This window comes from Desmodus rotundus, chromosome 6, assembly GCF_022682495.2.
Source record: "Desmodus rotundus isolate HL8 chromosome 6, HLdesRot8A.1, whole genome shotgun sequence".
Lineage (NCBI taxonomy): Eukaryota > Metazoa > Chordata > Mammalia > Chiroptera > Phyllostomidae > Desmodus > Desmodus rotundus.
The window spans coordinates 15,320,390-15,341,515 of NC_071392.1; the positions used below are offsets into that span (position 1 = coordinate 15,320,390).

General features: G+C 45.0%; 1 long non-coding RNA gene across 1 annotated transcript; it reads left to right on the forward strand.

Moving 5' to 3' along the window:
- Positions 1–2,797: 2,797 nt before the first annotated feature.
- LOC123480024 (uncharacterized) lies at positions 2,798–4,511 on the forward strand. Its single transcript, XR_008427107.1, has 3 exons — positions 2,798–3,054; positions 3,605–3,698; positions 3,839–4,511. It is a non-coding gene; the product is annotated as an uncharacterized lncRNA (long non-coding RNA).
- The last annotated feature ends 16,615 nt before the right edge of the window (positions 4,512–21,126 follow it).

Sequence of the window (21,126 nt, forward strand, 5' to 3'; positions counted from 1 at the left end):
AAGATCAGAGTGAAAGTGCGTACGTGCGAGGCTAATCTCTGTCAGGACTCTGCAGTATGGGCCACTCTGCCAGTTTCTGCAGGATAGCTGTGGGGAAGAGAAGGGAGCCTGATTAAGGAAAAACGTGCGTGCTATGTGTGTGCAGCCCCAAACTGATGTGTATTTGAACTCACACAGCACACGCTCATCTTCCACATGGAGCCCCTGGAACTTTCTGTGCGCCTCTCGGAAGCCGTGTACATGCCCTAGGTTTATACTTCACTCTCATTTGCTCTTGCAGATTGCTAGTTGTCCCTTCGTCCTGGAGCAGGGTTTTCCAGCTCTTCCTGGGTGATCCAGCTTTTCCTTCTTAAAATCTTGCACGCCACTGATGCACTAGTAAGAGGTAGTAACCTAATTAAGATAGGTTAGACTAATTAAGATAGAGTAGACAATAGTAAATTTGACAACTCAAACTGGGCAGAAGCCATTGCTATTATGTTAGACTAGGAATAGAATTTTATAAAACAAACAAACAAAAAGTTTAAAAACTGACAAACAAAAAGAGTTTCCACTCTCTCTGTTCAAATGTTTTAGAACTTAATGAACAACTACATTGAAAGCCATGAAACAGTCCTTTGTTGGCCTACCTTAGAGTTACATCATGATTTCGAAAGTAATAAAACCACTTTTAAAAACTGTCCTATAAAAAAAATTAGAGCAGAACGGAGGTTTTCACTAATTCAGACAAGCCATCATTGTCTCAGTTCAAAATGATCCATATTACCAAGCAGACGGGAGGGTTTTGTTTTGAATTGGCCAGTGGATGCGGAATGGAGAGTGAAGGGTTTGTTTCCTGCTCCCATCCAGAGCCCAGGAAGCTGGTTGAACGTCAGGGCCCAGCTGGGTCCTGGGGACTGGTGACAGGACAGCACTCTGGTCAGAGCTGCCATCAAGCCCTCAGCTCTCCGCCCCGTCTCCTTCGTGCATCCACGAGTCTTCATCTACAGGGCAGGAGGTAGGGAAACGTGGACCTGTCCTGGCCTTGAGCGTATGAAAAAACATCTGCTAAGGGAACAGTTTTCAACTGGGAGTAGAATGCTTGAGACCTTGAAGTTGTGTAGGTGGAACGTGGAGTTTTTGTAACAGTTCCTAAGAAGCCAGTGTACTTTTGCCCCGTGGTTGTCTGCCAGCATGCTATGCGTTATTGTTAACTTTGTAAATGTTCAGTGGAGTTTTCTGTGTGTGGCAGTAACAGTTATAGAATTCACTTTCTATAAATGTACTTACATGTGTTGTGGTTTAGACTTAACATAGTCAGAAAATACTCAATTGCTGTATTGAAAAACTCAATTACTGTGACATCATCATTCATTAATACATTTTCTAGACATAGGAATAAAATTAACTCCCAGTAATAATAGCATTGCAATTATTTTTTTAACAGTCTTTGAAATTGAATTCTCACCAGAGGATATGTGCATTGATTTTAGAGAGAAAGGACAAGGTGGGGGGAGGGAGAGAGAGAGAGAGAGAGAGAGAGAGGGAGGGAGAGGGAGGGAGAGAGAGAAACAAGGATCAGTTGCCTCCCATCCAGGCCCTGACCTGGGATCAAACCCACAACCTAGATGTGTGCTCTGGACAGGGAATGGACCCACAACCCTCTAGCGCCCAGATGGCACTCCATCCAACTGAGCCACCTAGCCAGGGCTAGTATTGCAATTATTAATGTCTTTAGAACCTTTGCCTTTCTTTTTTGAGTTAAAAAAATGCATTGAACATATTAGGGTGACATTGGTAAATAAAATTACACAGGTTTCCAGTGTAGAAGTCTATAATACATCATCTGGCTATTGCATTGTGTGTTCACCACCCCAAGTCACGTATCCTCCCATCACCATTTATCTCCCCTTTACTTTCTTCTACCACCTCCACCTAGAACCTTTGCCTTTTAAGTAAAAGGTAAAAAGAACATTGGAATGTTTGTTAATGTATACTTTTCTTCTCAGAAGAAATGAATGTTTAATCATGGTGAGACCGTGCTCCTTTATGAAAGTAGTAGTGCAATATAAAATGCAAAAAAAAATGAGCCCCAATTCTAAGCGACTGAGCAAAATGAGCTTGGATCCAGGGCAGGCTCAGGCAGCCAGAGCTCAGCGTTCAGAGGTTCCCCAGTTGTAGAGTCTTAGGGTGCAGCGGAACAGGAGAAAGTGAAGCAGCAAGGGTCCAACAGCAGATGACATACTGTGCTTATTTATTTTTCTTTTCACTACTATTTATCATGGAAAATTTCAAGTATACACAAAAGTAGACAGACTCATATAATGAACCACCACAGCAAAAATTTACTTTTAATCGAATGCCGTCAACCTGATGGGGGAAAAGCAAAGTGGCAAATATAAGAAGTTTTTCTAAACATGGTGGATCTTAAAATCCATGGCAAGGACATATTTCCTTGGCTGGCCAGGTCTACTCCTTCTTCCATGTAATATAACAACATGTATCAATACCAGCATAATATTAATGCCTTTACAAAAACAATCCTCAGCCAAGAACATATTTATTGAGTTTAGAGGGGTGGGGGATCAGAGATGACATGGAGACAGAGAAACATTGATGTGCAAGAGAAACATGGATCAATTGCCTCCCATATGCGCCCCAACCAGGGATCAAACCCACAGCCTTTTGGTGTAGGGGACCATACACCAACCAACCAAGCCACCCAGCCAGGGCAATGCCATTTCCTTTTTTTAAACAACAAAAACGATTTCTGAATTGTTGACAGAGATCTATTTTTTCTCAGGACTCACATCGATTTGGCAATGGTCAGCACTGGCTCTTGGGAACGGATCCGGGTGTCTGATGTCACCAGCTACCTGTCCTGAGTCAGTTTTAGATGAGTCAATAGTTGGAGACACAGCAGGAGAGGCACATAGTAAGAAGGCTCCTGTCCACTGTGGCCTGGGGAAAGCTATCAGATAAGGAACACAAGAGCAGGTGAGGGTGCAGATGGAAACGGTACTGGCTGCCTGGAATCACCATCTCCTTCCAGGCTCTTCATCACAGCTGCCGCAGGTGAGTGCTCCGGGGAGCGAGCCTGCACATTCCTTTCTCAGAGGAATGTTACTGTTTAATTTACCAGCACACGAGGCCCTGAAACCCCCAGGGCCTCGCAAAACCAGATGGGATTAGTCAGTAGTGACATTTACCGGGTATTTTTTTCTACCCTCCCCCCTTCTCAGGAATGACAAAAGATTTTCTTCTCTCTACTTAGTAAACTTATCTCCCTTGAGGATTTTCACCTTATGAAAGAAAGAAGACATGGTTAAATTCTATACTGGATTTAATGGATTTTATTGCAAAATTAAAAAAAAGTCTCAATGGCCACAGCCAATTTGGGAAGGTGTTTTATATGCGTTGATAATGGCATGGGCTGACATGGAGCTACTCTCTGGGGAAAAATGGGGTTGCGTTAGGAAAGTGTTGACAGGAGTGAATCTTCTCAATTAGTAGAAGTCCGGAATTTCTCAGCTCTCCATTTGTAGAATGACTGCTTCCCATGCATTAGAAACCGAAGGAACATTTATATAAATGCCACAAAATTCTTGTCTACACACAATGCTAGGTGTCCGGGACCCACACCTTTATAGACTGATGGCACGTAACCACATGTGGCTGGTGACAAGGATGTGCTAATTGAAAAAGAAACCCAATGAGAGGTAGAGTGCCAGTGACCAAGGGTAAGGCGGGGGGGCTGCCCACGTATTGGTTGGTTAGTCCATTCCTTTGTTTACTCACTTATTCCTTTCTTCACTCACTCATTCATCCATTCATTTTTTCCCCTTCTTTCCCACTGCAGGGACTTTGGTCTCACAAATACTTCTGGAAGAGTTACCTCTTACTCTTCCTTCAGATCTCAGCCAAACTTCGGTTCCTCAAGGAACCCTCCTCATCCTCCTCACTGCCACCTCTGCTTAATAGGTGGGTCAGATTCTTCCTGGATTATTCTCTGTGGTGTAATAAAAAAGACTCAGTAAATATTTGTTGGCTAAATAAACAAGCTAATCCATTCATTCATGCATTTTCCCCTTTGTCTCTCTAAGCAAAAATTTACTAAACACCAGCTGTGGAAGAACCCTGGCCAAGTGAGCCAGGTTGGGTGGAGAGCAAGCTTTCACACCTGAGAACTCAAGCCAGGACTTCGCTTCTTCACAACCCAGCAGAGCTGAGAGAGAGGTGGATTGTAGCCTGGCTCTAGGAGTGGAGGGTGATAGAACAAACCCAAAGAGACAGAGAGAGACAGAAAACAGTGAAAACTAAGTTCACACTTGTATCAAGCTCATGTGACTCTTAGAACCTGAAGAATCACTCATGGTAAAGGAAGCTGTGACCTAGAGCAATGAGCTGATTTACTTTGAAGTCAGAAAACTGGTGAACTTGGGTCGCTGAGATTTCTTTGAACTGATTCAAAAGTAGTTGGAAATTGAATGAACCTGAAGTATGTTTGGCGCCTTGGATTTGAAGGGGGCATATTATTTCCAGGTAAGTGAAAGGACCCAGAATGTGGGCTTTTCTACGCTGGGATGGGTGGCAGGTCCCAGCAGCCCACTGGGAGGGCCTTCTGTGAGGGGGCTGTTCCTCCAGCAGCTGACTGAACCACTGCAGAGCCTTACCAACAAGTAAACTTTCCTCATGTCAGTGAGATGCTCATTCTATTTAGCTTGACTGTTGATTGTGTATTTTTGAAATAACTTCACCTCATTTGCAGGGTTTGGTGGGTACAAAGCCTGTAGACGTGCATTAGCTTGCTTGGCTCCATGACGTTGCTGTGAAGAAATTAAGACTTGAAAACTGGTTTACAGGGCAAGTTGGTGGAGGAGCAACGCTTGAGCACGGTCCCTGACTCAGGTCCCATGCTGTGTGCCACAGGTGGCCACAGGAGAGGAAGTGTTTCTCCAGCAGGCTGGAGGTACATAGCTTAGCGTGACAGGGGGTTTGAAGGCACCCAGATTTTATTAATACTCAGTCTATGTGCCATCCTTCTCAGAGGCATGCCTTACTCACCCGGAGCTTTTTTGTCTCACCACACACAGTAGCAGAAGGCGAGAGAGGCAAGCAGCAACCTGTAAGGAGACTGATCGTGAGCAGTCAACTCTCCAGCATTCACTAAGTGGCAGACACCGTGTGCTTCATATCCATGACTTCCCTTAGCCTCACAGTAAATCCGTGAGATAGGTACATAGTGACCCTCATTTTACCAATGTGGAAACCACGGCTCAGAGGCAAGTGTCGCAAGGTCTGTCTTCTTAATGACTTTGTTTTTTCTTCTTTTTACCTACTGGCTTTTTACCTACAAGATTATTAACCCATTTGAGTTCAAGATGAAGGTCTCAATATTACATTGTGGAAAATATTCTGAAAACTCTGGGTTTCCAAATAAATGACTTCTCAAGTAATTTTCTAGAAAATGATGCTTCTTGAAGAGGCAATTCACAGGCAGAGTACAACCTAACTACTGCAGAGTGTGTGAAAAGGCCCGTCTCCTCCCCCTCCCCCCAGCTGCTTTGTTCCCCTCTCTGGAACCATGGGCTGTTAGCAGTTTGTGGTGTTGAAAATGATACTTGGGAATTTACTTTCTCATTTTAAGTAGAAAGAAAGGATGCAGCTGGGGCCCCAGCTGTGTCGCCACCAGGACGGAAGCCCATTTGGACTGTCACACCAGCTGACAGGGCAGGGTCAGAGGCGGGTGGAGTGAGGAACTGTCTGGGAAAGCAGAGAGTCTCTGGGAGAAGGAGCTTGGCTCCCCATCAGAGCTTTTCTGCCTAGGGGCAGGGGAGGAGGACGATTCCGAGGAAGAGAGGAAGATGTATGTGGTGGTTTCCTTGACACCCCTGGCAGAGCCTGCACCCCCCCACCCTGTGGAGTTATTTCTGAGTTCTTGGTTTGGAGGGAACCCAGTGGGCTGGGGTAAAGCCTTCGAGGGCTGTTTCTTTGAATAATGTGGAAGACATTTGGCACTGTTTGGGGCCCCTCATCACGGCAAGCCATGGTAGAGGGGAGAGTTCTCTTCCTCAGCTCACCCCAGATCACGGGACAATGGCCACCCCTCTGAGTGTCCTGGGAGTGGTGAAGGAGGGGGGGTGGTCACTGAACCAGTAATACCTCCAGGAGGTGGCCAAGCACTGAGTGTTAGAGGGAGAGATTCCCCTGCAGGCCTCTGGGGGTGGAGGGAGGGGCTCCTGAATGAGAGAGGAAAGGGATGTCAGACTCAGCTCCACAGGATGGAATAAAAATGTTCGCTCATTCTCTGCACAGGGCATTCTCTTGTTTCTTTGTTCATACTCTCTTGATTCTTGGTACCAACTATTCTCATTGCCTACATCGGTCTTTTTTCTTCCCTTTCCAGTCCAGTTCTTGCTTATCCTCCAAGAAGTGCTCAGGCAACTCCTTCCCTACCTCCCTGCCCGACTCTCAGCCCCTGGCCCTGTATACATCATCACCTGACCTTTGTTAAAATTATTTGCCAATGGGTCTGTTTAGGGGTGATTTTATCAGTTTTGTAGCTCCGGTGCCTGGCTTTTAGTAAATATATTAAAGAAGTGTTGCATTCCTGTGGGATGCTCTGAGCTATAAGGGGCACCATTGTCCTCGCAAAACATTCCTCAGTGACACTTTGGGCCATCTAATGATCTACATTTTGCTAGCTTGGAAAACTAGAGAATCTACCTTTTGGTTAAGGGCAGAGCTAAAATGACAGCTAAATCCAGGTAATTTTGATTTAAGAATAAGCATATGCAGAACAGGCTGTACTGGAAAATGAACTGCATTAATATGGCACCATAATCATTTAATTAACTTAGATATTCATCAAAGTACTGGCTGGATTACTGATTTTGGGTCACTGAAAAATAAAAAAGCTCAGCTGTGGGAGTATGTTGACATAGTCTAAAGTCTTATATTCCCCCCCCCCCCACGCTACTCTTTATTTTTTCTAATGTCTTTCTCCATTCCAGACAGGGTGCTTTAAATAATTTGACTTTGGGGCCATATTGGGATATGGAATATGGACCAATGTGGAGGAGACAAGTAAATGTCTAATTGTTTCTAAGTGATGGATGGAGTGGAAATAGACCATAACTGGTAGATTTCTGGCAGGTAGTCCTTCCTGTCCCAATAGAAGATCATCAGGAAAATAGAAAAAGAGTCTGAGTTCTCTTTGCATCGTTCAAACTAAGTGAACTAAATTTGTGCTTAAAGTCTGCAAGTCTGCATCTAACGGTACAGGCTGAAGGTTCTATGCTGTGTTAAAGTGGTGATTTCCCCCTTTGGAAGGCAAGGGGACAGGAATGGGAGGGGTGGATGGGGAAATCAGTGCATAGGTCAAAAATTTGAATTTTAAGTGCAATCTTCTTAGTCATCACTTTCATTTCTGTCTTCTAGGGAAATCTGACACAGCTAGAAAGCAATGGAAAGCACTAGGCTTGCATCAGATGTTGAAGAGGAACTAAACATACTATGGAGATAAAAATGATCTCTTTAAGGGAATAAAAAAAAGAAGCTGGTTATTGAGCGCTAGCAGCCTTTTGGGGGAAAGTTAACGAGGATTCCAGAGGCCGATTTGTCAATATGGGTCCCATGTTCGAATGAGGAATGGATGTGTTTCGATGCTATTCTTCTTGCTCTTAGCGTAGATTTGCAAAAGTGGGCTGCAAATGAATTTTCATCTCTTTTCAGGATGTTTCCTCATAGAAGAGGTAGTAGATCCACTTGGTGGGACAGTGCCCACAATAGATTTATATGTGGTTATGGTTTTGCCTTAATTCCATCGGGTAAGTGGATTTCTTTTATTCATTATTAACTCTGCATCTAACGTTGACCTACAGTGTCACTGGCACTATAGGTGACCCAGGGGAGAGTGAGAAAGGAAGTAAAAGATGTGGCATCCGAGAGCTCATGGGGAAGAAACAACATGATACTAAAATTCGTGCAACACTTGAAAGTGTAAAAGTCGCTTCCCATTACTGTACCTCATTAGCTTTCTCCACAAACACGTTATGTAGGCTTCACTACATCCATTTTACAAGTGAGGACCATGGGGCTTGGAGTAGTTATGGGACTTCTCTGGGATCACATCCCAGTGAGTGGAAGAGTCTCAACTTAGAAACAGTAGTCTGACTCCAAACTGTATTAGATTCCACTGAAAACTGGTGATCCAAGTCCACATTTGTACAAGTGCATGCTGATAAGGCTTCAGGAATGATCAGACTGGAGTGGGGCTGCCCAGGGATGGTACCTTGGGGGAGGACACAGTGCACACGGATTATTGGAGTCAAAGGAGACCCTGCTGTGGGGATGGGGGTGGAAAATGACAGGGGAGAGGGACAAGGGCAGGAATGGGCTGGACATGTGGATAGGGGGAAGGAGCCAGACCTTCCCGAGCAGAAGATCCATGATTGGGAATAAGGAGAGACACGTCCAGGAGCCATTGGGGATGTGCATATTAGGGGTAGGCAAACAGTCACACCTGGTATCTTCTTTCCATTGCCTCAGGGAGCCCATCGCAGAAGGGCTACGAGCAGGCCTAAGAACATGTTTTGCACTGGTGTCTCAATGGGTAGAAAAGGGGGTTGCCAAGTGAGTTATATATGGAAGATGTGCAAGGGAAGTTCTTATGCAAAATGACTAAACACGCTCCATTGCCCTGGCTGGTTACTTATAAACATTACTTATGTGCAGAAGTTGATGGGAGTCCAGACATTTTAATTTCTCCGAGAATAAAATGAGACTAAAGTTGTTCTAAAAGACAAAGGGATTATGGGTTATCTGTAGTAGTTTATGACACTCTGTCTCCCTGTCATCGTGAAGACAGTTTTAGCACATTCCCATTGAACAGTTCCTGTATCTAGCAATGACACCTTGGCACTTGGGGGAGACTGAGTGACAGCGTACTCAAGGGAGGGACTGAGAGTTGGGGGGGGTGGAAGAGAGACCCGGTGCAGACCTGGGTGATCTCTACAGTTTTGCAACTTCCTAACCACAAATCACTTATTAAACCCCTGAATGCATAGGACCAAGGTCACTGTGCATTTGGATCACTCCAGTTAATTTGAAATCTGGAACCCACAGGGCTGCAGGGAGGCAGCTGGTCATGTCGGGGAGACCCCTTGCTCAACGTCACAGGCACAACAGAGATTTTCGAACTTGTGGAAGACAAACCCTCAAACCCACAGCAGTAAGGTGGGGAGGTTTACAGAGCCCGGAGAGGGAAACCCAGTTACAGTGCTCTCCCTTCTTTCTCTGCAACTTCCAGGTGCATCCCAGGGAACAGGCGATGGCAGGAGACTGCCTGACTAGCTGCACCCAGAGTCTCATCCAGGGAGATAATAGTCTAGTTCTAGCACAAGGATTAGAGTTTGCTCATCCATTTTGGTTAAAAGTGTAGACTCTAGAACCAGGAAGTGTGCAAGTTTACTAAAGTTCTTAGAGCTTCAGTCTCCTCGGTAAGATAAGGATAATAGTAAAACTGATGAAGTCGTGCTGAGGCCTAAACGAGATAATGCATGTGTTGGATTCCTGGGTTCCGTGGGACGTAGATTATGAGATGGAAGTTTGTATGCAGGAAGGTTACTGAGGAGTCCTCATGGGGTCAATACCTTTGGGAAAGTGAAGATAGCATTACTGGGCAGAAGGAGAAGGTGAACTTGGAGGCAGCTGTAAAAAAAGGCCTCACTAATCCCTTGGGAAGTTGTATAGCTGCAGTATAGCCCTTCAGAGTCATCCTAAATTGAGCCAAAGTGGGTCAGTCTTATCTCCCCGTGTTGACTAGTCACTGGATGTGAGTTATCTGCAGGACGGGTATGATCTTAGATAAAGAAACCTCAGCAGAGGGCAATGTATTTAGAGGGATTCACAGCTGATAGCTGTCAGCTGCCAACACTCCCAGCAAGCTAGGGGAATGAGTGCTTGCGTCCTGCAGGAGGTGACAAATCTGGGTGGTGCACCACACATCCAGTGCAGTCCACTCCTCACTGCAGCTTTACTTGCTTCATGTAATACGTTCTGGAGGACAGCTCTTCCAGGATTCTGGTGGTCTCTATTCCTGGGGAAACATATAAGAGGAAGGTGATGGAATGAACTAGAACGCTGACCACAGTGGCTGCTCTTAAGGTGGCATCTGATACTGTCTTCCTTCCTTACTCCTTCTTACCTCCATTCTAGCTCCTCCTTACCCTTATATGGTCCAAATGGCTTACTTGGTGGGTGCAAACTAGGCTGTGGCGGCTGTACTTACCATTTCCCATTAGAGACACCAAGACCTGGGTGCTAAGCACTGTCTTCCCTGTTCTCCATCTGTAGAAGCAGCCCTATCACTTCCTGATTTTCAGGGTCAATTTCTCATGGCAGAATGTTGACCCCTTCCCTTGTCTGCTATTTTCTTGGTATGAAGATCATGGACTAACTGGGTGGCAACCACACATTATCACTTAATGGAAAATGTACTGTGCCCCTGGGGAAAGAAGGCCACCAGCAATGCTGTGAGCCCCCGAATCTTTGTAGGGTTTATCTCCTCCCATCTGGAGGTCATGTGTATTATCAGTGCCTCCAACATATTGGACTAGCCAAAAAGTTCATTTGGTTTTTCTGTAGGATGGCTCCAGTAGCGCTTAGTTGTCTTGAACATCATTTGAAATAAATTTTTTAGATTGTACTGTGACAGCTGTCGTATCAGCATGCATTTAAAGAAAACATCAAAATTGGTGAATTTGTGTGTAGCTATTTTAATATTGAAGATGGAAGAAAATAAGCAATGTTTTCGGCTTGTTATGCTGTATTATTTCAAGAAAGGTAAAAACACAACTGAAATACACAAAAAGGTTTGTGCAGGGTATGGAGAAGGTGCTGTGACCGATTGAACATGTCAAAGCTGGTTTGTAAAGTATTGTAGGGAAGACTTCTTGCTGGACGATGCTCCACAGTTGAAGTTGATGGTGATCAAATCAAGACATTAACTGAAAACAATCAACATTATACCATGCTGGAGATAGCCAACATACTCAAAGTATCCAAATTGATAAAGTTATTAGTGAATATGAAGAATGCATCTTTTATTTTACAGAAAAAACCCCTACAAACTTTTTGGCCAACACAATACTTGCCACTTCTCACTTCTGAGGTCCAAGTAACATACTGTCACCAGTACAGTGGGCCAATACAATGTCCTTCCAGATGTCCAGATGGCCCAGGTTTCTTTGGACTATATTTTTTCAGAGGGTGGGAGAGTTAAGACAGCCCTGGGGCAAGAATGTATACTGTCGTCTGTCACAAGTGAAGGAGAGCTGTTTCTGATCTTCCTTTCCAATGGTGATTGAAAGATACACTTGTCAGAGCCATAACTGCAAACTATGCACCTGAAGCAACATCAATCTGTTCTAGCCAAGGTAAGCTCTCTGGCATCACAGCTGCAGTTGGGGCTAGTGCTTAACTGAGTTTGTGCCAGTCCACAGTCATTCTCCAGGATCCACCTGACTTTTGTAGAGGCTACACTGGTGGATTAAATGGCAATGTGATGGGCATCAGCATCTCTGCATCCTTTAGATTCGCTGTGCCCTTGGGATGTGATACTGTTTTCCATTTACTATCTTGGCTAGAGTAAGGAAGGGCAGTTCAGAGACTTCCACTTGGCTTTTCCATTATGATATGTGGACGTTGGCCAAGAGCCAAGCGTGTCCGTTGTAGTTATATATTCAGGTACAGGGAACATGCCTTCTACATGGGTCTGAGGAACCAGTGTCCTGAGCCAGGATCCAATTTATTAATTGGCCCCCGTAAGCTCCCACTCTAATGGGGACGAGGTGGGCATAAAGATGCATTGGATCCCTGGGTTTCAGTGTCAACATGTCCAACAGTTCTCAAAATGTGTAGGATTTCCCCTTTTTCAAATATGCAATCACCTGAGTAATGACTATAGATCCCTCTAGGGAAGGGTTGAGGTAATCGTTACTGTCAGTACTTACCATGGTGTTGCCCATTTCTCCCTCCTCGGGACCTTGTTTCTTTTTTAGTCAGTAGATTTCAGGTCAGAACACTGGCTCAGATCCAAAGATTGGACTAGGGGCTGTGACTTTTCATTAGGTTGCCCTTAGTCCCTTGCCCATTCATCCTTGATTTCTTTGGTTTGTAGGGATTAAACCTTGCCCTTACTCCCATGATGGGAGTGGTGCAGTGTCATCAACCTGCCACAAGGTAGCTGCCTGATCACCTCAAGGGACCATGTCGGGGACTCATTGTTGGTCTCTGCTGCAGGCAGACTGGGCGCTCAGTGGTGGTCCTAGCCAGGTCGGCCTTGGTGAGTGGAAGTCTGTACTGCTGAGCCCATGTGTTATCTCCATTCCTGACACCATTGCCACTTTGTTCATGAAGCCATTGGGCAATGGCAGTGGTGGCTGGGGAAAGAGACTGGCATTCACAGAATAGGCCATCCTGCCCGCTTGATTACTAAAATCCTCCTCTGCCGACGTCGCCCTTTGGTGGGCATTTACACGGGGCACAGATATCTTTGTGGCTTTTGTCTGTTTAGCGAGATCTATCTAAATACTTCCCCAAATTTCTTTGTCACCAATTTTCCAATCATGTTCCTTCTAAGTCCCTGATTATCCAGGCAAACCACTGTCCACAAACCATGAATTGGTACCTCATTTCTGTCTGTATAAGTTATAAAACTCAGGTAAGTCTTGTGGAGTACAGTGCACTTCCACATGGCTCAGACTTTGAACCTCATCCTTAGAGGACTGCTGGGACTGGAGCCTAGTTATAGGTCTAGGAGCAAGAGGAGTGGTGGCAGTGGGTACCGAGGAGAGCCAGTCTCGTCTTGCGTGGACTGCTCAGAGAAGCTGTTACAGTTTCCGTGGGCAGTGCAGAGCTAACACCCTCTGACAGAGGCAGAAGGTCTATACCACTGGTGGGGCGGGGGATGCTGCTGCCACTGAGGATGGGGAGACGTCTTTCCCTGGCAAGGAAGATTCATCAGAATGTAGGGGCTCGATGTCCCTGCCTTCATCAGAGTCTTCTCATGTGTCTCCATCCCAATGTACAGGATCCCAGTTTTTCCCAGTTAGTGCCGGCACTTCAACCGTAGACTCTTTGTGAGCCTGAGGGGTCAGCTTGGGTTGGAACTTAACCAGTTGCAGGATGTGGTCTTGTGTTTGATTTTAAGCAAATTCAGCCTCGTGTCTACAGGAAATGGGGTTTACTTCAAAACACACTTAAGCCCTTAGGTTATTTATATGGTACTTTAGCTGGGAATTTAAATCCCTGAGCTCATACTTTTCTTTCACCACTTGCCCAGTGACATTAGGAGCAATTGACCAATGCTCCTAATTAATATTCATGAATTTTCCCAAACTGTTCAAAAGTAACAGACATAGAATCATCTACCTTGTTGCATCTTACAAGTGGTTGATGAGGAGTAGTCAGTGCAGGTATTTTGCATATCTCTAAACAGTTTATGTCTGGACTATCCGTGTTCTTTTGACTTCTGGAAATAGAATCATTAACATCTTTAAATCTAATCCTGTTAGAGAGCCAATTTCTGAAACTCTAGAACCAGTTACAGCCAGTGTAATTTCTTGTTATATAGCACAGTGACTATTCTTATTATTTAAGTGACATTTGGTTGTTTTCTGTTACCTGAAGCAGAAGCAGCTGTCAAAACTGATATTGTAATGCCAACTGATCAGGGCCATTAAAACGCAGTGTGCAAGGTGATGAACTGCCAGAGTAATTTATTCCTATGGTTAGTGTATAATTTATACAAATTAGCAGCTTTATCGTGTGCTGTCTTTACCATAATATCAGAATTGGTCCAAAGCATAACTCACATTCACTTCTGGCCTGGCTTGTCCAGAACCACAGGGAGATTTGCATTTTAGTATTCAGTCCTTACTTGAATAATTTCATGTCTGTTCATGTCTGGGGTTAGAAAATAAACCCCAGATAGGAACTGGAATGAGGAAACATAAAGCTGACCAGAGGCTGGACAGGGTAGGTCTGACCAGAGGGTGGGTCGGAGTAAGTTTCAGGAGATGAATGCAGGGAAGAGATCAGATACAGAACACTGAGCATCTGAGAGATGAAGGAAGGAGTCTGAGAGGAAGACCTGGATGTTTAGCCTTGGGTGACAATTCCTGCTGAGTTCCTGTGAACCGCTGCTGCTCTGCCTGTGGGCAGCTCCAACAGTGCAGCTCCACCCTGCTCAGGTAGCCACTCCTGGACTTGCTGCTGCCTGACGTGTGTTTGCCACTGCAGCTCTCTCTCATGGGTGAACACCTTTGGGGGTATCTGTCCAGCTCACAGCCAATAAATTCCCTGTTCTAGGACTTGATCCTCCTGCCCACACGGTCCACAAGCAGCCAGGGCCTGTTGATAGCTCCTGGCCAGAACTGGTGAGGGCAGGGTTGTATTATACCCCAGATGCAAGCCAGACCCGTCATTTCCACCGTTGGGAATTTGTAGATCAGGAAAGACAGGCATTCTCTGTAGTTCTGTCTATGCTTTGTAAACTTGGGAGCTGTGGAGTGGCCATCTTCTGCTCACCAAGAAAATAAATCAGGAGGAGAGGCCAGTTTGTAGAGAAGGACAATTTTCTCTTTGCTCCCAGCCGGGGCCTTTCGCTTGAGCATCTGCTATACATTTTGCCTTTGCCCCTCATTTGGTTCCTCCGACACATCCTGGCTTGCTTCGACACTACTGTTTTGAACGTGTATTGCTTTTCTCCCGAGAATGCTTATTCCAAAGGCTTTTATTTCTTGAGGCAGGACTTGCTCTCATTTACAGTCAGCAGTCAGTTAGAATCATCTGCTGGGAAGTCACAAGTGCTGTTAGCTGAGTTGCAAAGACAGTGCGGAGCAGGGAGCAGAGAGGAGCTGTGGTACCTGGGTTTTACAAATACTCTCATTTTACCTGAGGGCCCTTGTTCTCACATTCACAGATTTTGTTTTTCATTGTGTTTACGTTCACTCCCTCTGCTCCTGTTGGTTGCAGTCTTTGTGTCTGACCTTGCTCTTGTACTTTCCTCTGGAAGCTCTGTTGCCAGGAAACAAGGAAAGGCTAAAGCCCTTGATGTGGGACTCAGTAGGAGAAGGGGAAGGAAAGCTGGCAGACATCAGGTGTGCTGGGCTCGTTTAAATCCACATCAGAAATCAATTTTTGGATGACACCAGGGAGATCAAGAAAATAGAGAAGTGGCCACAACGACCAGGGTGGTCAGGTTATTCTGCACCAGCAGTTTTACAGTAACGAGAGTGGAGCTCACGTGCAGCCCTTGGCATGAGCCCTTGGCTGAGGTGTTCGGATCCCAGCAAAGTCTGCGGGCAGCATGGGGGGGTTGGGCTCCCTGGAACCCACCTGTGCACCTGACAGCAGGATGACGGGCACTTACATTTTTATCTTTGTTTTAAGGTATTTTAATATTTAAATCTAAAATTATTTTAAGGTGGAAATCAGGCTATTGTATTCACATGTAAGTGTGGTATCCAACTAAATACCTTAATTTGCCATTACTTCTAAAATTTTTAAAATAATTAAAATAAGTTCTCTTCGTATTTCCTCCCCTGGTAGTATAACCCTCTCAGTGCCTCCCATCCTGCTTTATTCCCTGCGTGTTAAACTAATGCTTGCATCTATGCATGAATGAATACCTAACCGGTAATTTAGAAAAGTGATTCTCAAATTTTAGTATCCATTAGAATCATCTAGTAATCTGCTTAAAATACAGATCCTGCTTCACTCAATAGGTCTGGGTGGGGCCTGAGACTCTGCAATTCTAACAAGTTCCTTCGTGTCACCTACGCTATTTGTTGCTCCATGGACTATATTTTGAATAGAAGGACTTAGAAGCCTGGAAAGAAAGAGCTTCACATAGACCAAGACACTTTGGTGTTTTCCTCCATGTGTTTAAGTCAGTGGGAAGGAGAGTTGAACTGTGAGTGTAGTAGGAGGTCTGGAGACCTGGGTCCTGGTCTCAACCCTGTCATTAATTAGTTCCATGAATTTGGGTAGACCACTTGCCCTTTTTGGATTGCAATTTCCAGCCCTTAAAGTGAGACAGTGGGGCTGGATTCTACCTCAAGCTGTCCTGAGTGTCCTGAGGAACCTATAGCTCTACAGCGATGCCTCAGGTCCCATTCCATCCCAGCCCTTTCCCGAGAAAAGTGGGAGGCTAGCGAGAGGAGGGAGAGGAGCAGTGAGGGCGATGGAGAGGGAGTCGTTATCTAGGAAGATAGGAGAACAACCAGGGATGCGTCCTCTCTCTGAGAGGGTGACTTGAAGAAGGGTGCGGTGCCAGATGTGCCAGATGCTTTGTGCAGTTGCTGCCCAGCACAGCACTCAAGGTTGGCGTGTATCCCACTCCTGGGATTTAATGCATGCGTTGTTCTAAAGAAGTCTGAAAGTTAATTTCGGACATGATTCCTTACTCAGGGTATCTAGACTATCTGAGATCATCAGTGATGGCAAAGGAAGAGGAAAGGGAAATGCCAGGGGAAAGAGTCAGCAGCCACCAAAGCTGTACCATTGACCCCGGGGGCTGAGCTCCTCTCCCTCCCTCTCTTTGGGATTCCCAGGGGCAGTTTTTCTCCCAGTGGATCCTTGGGAACAACTGATTCACTCAGCCATCACTCCTGGGCAGAGATCTAAGAGAAACTGGGGCCAAAGTATGACCTGGGCATTGTGCAGAAATGTTCTTGATGTTCTCTATTTCCAGGAATGAGAAATGGGGAAGGAGAAAGGAAAATTTTCCAACAACCCACTTTTATAGTTTGAAACCATTTTTTTCCTCATCCCTAGCTATACATTAGAATCATCTGTAGTGTTTAAAAAAATTGCCCTTCACCCCGTGGTTCTGATTTCACTGATGTGGAGTGAGACTCAGGAAATGTGTTTGTTTGCTTGTCTGTTTTCTAAAGTTCTCTCAGTGATTTTAATGTGCAGCCAGGAAGGAAAACTGGTTTAGCACTTGGGCTGAGCGTTTCCCCTACTCTTTCTGTCTGTCTGTCTGCGGGCATTTTTCTCGGAGCCCAGAAATGCTCAGTAAGAAGCCTGTGATGGATGTGGGTTTGTACCCTATGGTCGCCCTGACCTGGACAGAACTGTTAACTTCCTGAAGGAGGAATATGTTCCCAGGCTCCTGAAATGTTTCAGCCTCTAGGCCTAGGTGACCAATGGTTCTGTTGGGGGAACTCCAAGGCAGAACAATGGGTCTCAGGTAGCAGGGCCTTCAAGCTGGTGTTTCAGGGCCCCAGCTGCACTTCCCCTAACACCAGCGTCACGGAATGTTTTAGCTGAGCGTAAGCTCTCTGGATGGCAGGGACTGTGTCAGTCTCAATTTGCCAGACCATAGGCAAAGTGCTGGAAACTGGCTACTGTATTTTTTGGCTTAGGAGTGTTATTCAGAGCCAGTTCTCATGAACTCTGACATTAGGCTCCACAGTGGGGCTCAGGCATTGCATACTCTGACCTCATTCTGCCGTGATGCTCGCTGTCTTTCTGCTACCTTGTCTCTCTTCATGGTTTTGACGGAGATCAAATTATGCTACCCCAAAATATGCCAATTTGGCATAAGGATTATTTTGAGCTAAAGACATCTGAGATGCAACAAGATGCAAAAATAAGCCTTCCTGGAGCTTCTTTTATCTGACCAAAAGCAGAAGCTCCTAAGCAGTAGGGGCTGCCCTAAATCTCCTCTCCTGGGGAAGTTTTATGGCCATAAAGAGGGAAAGTTGGCACCAAGGTGGACCTGCACAAAAACACCTTGCAAGAAAACCTTTATCTCCTATTAGATCCCTTATATATTTACTTCCCCAATAGTCTGCAGCCCCTGGAAGCCTGAAACCCTTCTGCTTTGTCTTGTGACATCTCTATAATGTATGGTTCTTTGTGAGAACTGATGTATAAGCTCCAGGGAGATGAAGGGGCCATATCACATTGGTCTTGTAGGTCAAGGTCAAGGTGTTGGATTTAGTTTGCTTTACTTAATCTACCTTCCTTTCCACTCTCCTAGCCACATTCTTGGTCAAGATCATACACCATTTCATCCAGACATTTACCTTTTCAGCTTTTCTAGCTCTTCCTCCTCCTCAGGCTTTTTAGCTGGCTCCCTTCGTTCTCCTGCTCACTCCTTTTCTCAGCATGCCCCAAGCTTCTCTTCTGTCTTTTCCAGGAGTGCCACCCTTGGCCACCACACCTAAGCTTCCTTTTGGCCCCCAAGGAGCAGAGTGCGTAATCATCTTCCTCGGGTCTTGGCGTAACTAGAACTGCCAAGTCCCTCACTTGATAAAAGCATTGATTTCCTTTTCACTCTACTCTCACTCCTTTCCCTCAACCCTGTTTTAATGTGTATTTTTACATTTTGATGTGTTCTTGTGAAAAGTGCAGTTTTATTTGTGTGCATTTATTTTAAATTTTGTAAATGACATAGTTATATATCCCATTCTCTTTATTGATTACTTTTGTTGAGCATTATGTTTTTAAGGTCTATCCAGGGGGCTGTGTATTTCAAACCTGTTGCTCCTAACAAATGATAGTAGTTCATGGTGTACACATTATTCAAGGTAGGCTGGGCTATGCTAAATTAACAAACCACCCCCAGATTGCAATGGTTTGACACATATGCGTTTATTTCTCCTTCACATAGAATCCTCTGTAGGTCTGGTAGTTCTCCAGGGCAGTTCCTTTCTAAGCTGTGATTCCGGGATCTCCCCATTTGTATTTCATAGCGATGTCACAAGGAACTCATGACTTTCAGGGTTGCTGAGGCAGGAAGGAGCGAGCGTGGAGAATTCACGCCCATTCTTACATTCTTCAGACTAGAAGGAGCACATGTTGCTGCCGCTCACAGCACATTGACCAAAACTGTTGTATGGCCCTGACTAACTGTGTGGGGGAGGGGGGATGCGGAGAACACATGGGTAGTCAGTGAGCTGTAAATGTCTCTGGCACAGTGAGCATCCACCATATTTCATCTGCATACTGTCCGAGTAGTGGGCATCCAACTTCCAACCACCACAAACAAGGCTGCAGTGAGTATCTTGGGCTTATACCCACGGAAACCTAGGTGAGAATTTTCTGGGATGTTGTAGTGGATTGAGTGGCAACTCCCAAAGAATACACATCCACATCTTAACCCCCAGACCCTGTGAATGTGGCCTAATTTGGGAAAAGGGTCTTTGCAAATGTAATTATTAAAGATCTCTAGAGGAGATAATCCTGGACTATGCAGGCAGGTCCTGAATCCAAGGGTAAGTACCCTTGTAAGAGACAGCAGAGGAGAAGAAGACAGAAAGAAGAGAAGGCCGTGTGAAGATGAAGGCAGAGATTGGAGTTATGCAACCACAGGGATGCCTGGAGCCACCAGAAGCTGGAAAAGACAAAGAAGGACAGTCCCCTCGAGGCTTCAGAGGACCACAGCCTTGATTTCAGACTTCTGGCTCCAGAACTGCGGGAAAACAGATTTCATTGTCTTAAGTCACCGATTTTGTGATACGGCATTCAGTCAGCCCTAGGAAGCTAGCACAGATTTTGCTGCTTGGCAATAGGGTGCAGTTGTAACAAGTACCTAAAACTGGAGGACTGGCTATGAATTGGGTAATAGCCAGAGGATAGAAGAATTTTGAGGCTCATTACAGAAAAATTCTAGGTTCTGGTAAGGACTGATGAGGAATGAGGAGCACAGTGGAGAAAGCTTCTGTGGTCTTAGAGAATACATATGTTGCCATGTGGAGAATGTTAGAAAAATGAACGTTCAAGGTGCTTCTAGAAAGTGCTCAGAAGGACATGAGGAACGTGCTACTGGAAACTGGAGGAAAGGTTATCCTTCCTGTACACTGGTACAATAGAAAACTTGGCTGTATCGTGTTTTCTTTGTTGCTTAAAAAAGCAGAACTTGCCACCTATGGTCTTGGATATTTAGGTGAGGAGATCTCTAAGCAAAGTGTTGAAAGTGAAGCCTGGTTCCTCTTGCTGCTTATAGTGAAATACAAGAGGAAAGATAAATTGAGGAAGGAACTATTAAATACAAAGGATTTAGCATGTTGATTGAGGGAAGTTCTCAGTCTATCTAGATTACAAAGGATGCTTAAAATTAGAAAATTCACCACGGGAAATGCGCTGTGGAGAGAAGGCTGGTCGGGTGGTTAAACAGTCTCTTACTAAAGGAATTAGACATGTGACTCCGGGAGCCACTCAGCCATCTCAAAAGAAGTTTGGAATAGGCGCTCCAACCAACTGAACCGCACTGGCCAGGGCACGTGACTGGTGTCTCTAGAAGAGATGGATGAGGAGAAGACACCGAAGAAGAGAGACCCATGAGAAGACGGAAGCAGAGGTTGGCATTGTATAACCAAGAAACACCTTTAGCTACCAAAATCTGAAAGAGGGCAACAAAGGATTCCCCTCTAGAGCTTTGGGAGGCAGAGAGGCCCTGCTGACACCTTCATTTCCGACTTTCAACCTCCAGAACTGTGAGAGAATAAATTTCTGTGGTTTTAAGCCAGAAAGTTTATGGTACTTTGTGATAACAACCTTAAGAAACTAATACAGATGTTTTACCTGGGGAAGGCATAGAGAGAGTGTACTTCATTTGACTTATTATCTTCCTGATTTTTCTCCGTACTAGTTGTACAGTTTATACTCCCACCAACAGTACACAGAAGTCTCTACGTTTCAGCCAACATTTGGCATTATTCAGCTTTCTAATTTTAACTAACTTAATAGGTATGAAACTATCTCATTATTCCTTTAATTTTCCATTTCCCTGATTATCCCTTATTTTGAGTATCTCATGGTAGCTTTTTTAGCCTTTTGGATTTTCTGTTTTGGAAACTGTTCATAGCCATTCCTGATTTTCCTACATGGACTGACCTCTAGGAATCCCGTACATATTCTATGTATTGATCCCTGATTGGTTTTAGACATGTGAACGTCTGTCTGCGTTGTTTGAGCTGTCCTTTCACCTTGTCCATATGTTCCTCATTGAACAGAAGTCCTTAATTTGTTTCATTTTCTCTTTCTTTGCCCTCATTCATGCCAAACTCTACTAATCCCTTTGACTGGCTGTGCTGGGGTTTACGAAAGGATATTACAGTGTCAGCTTAG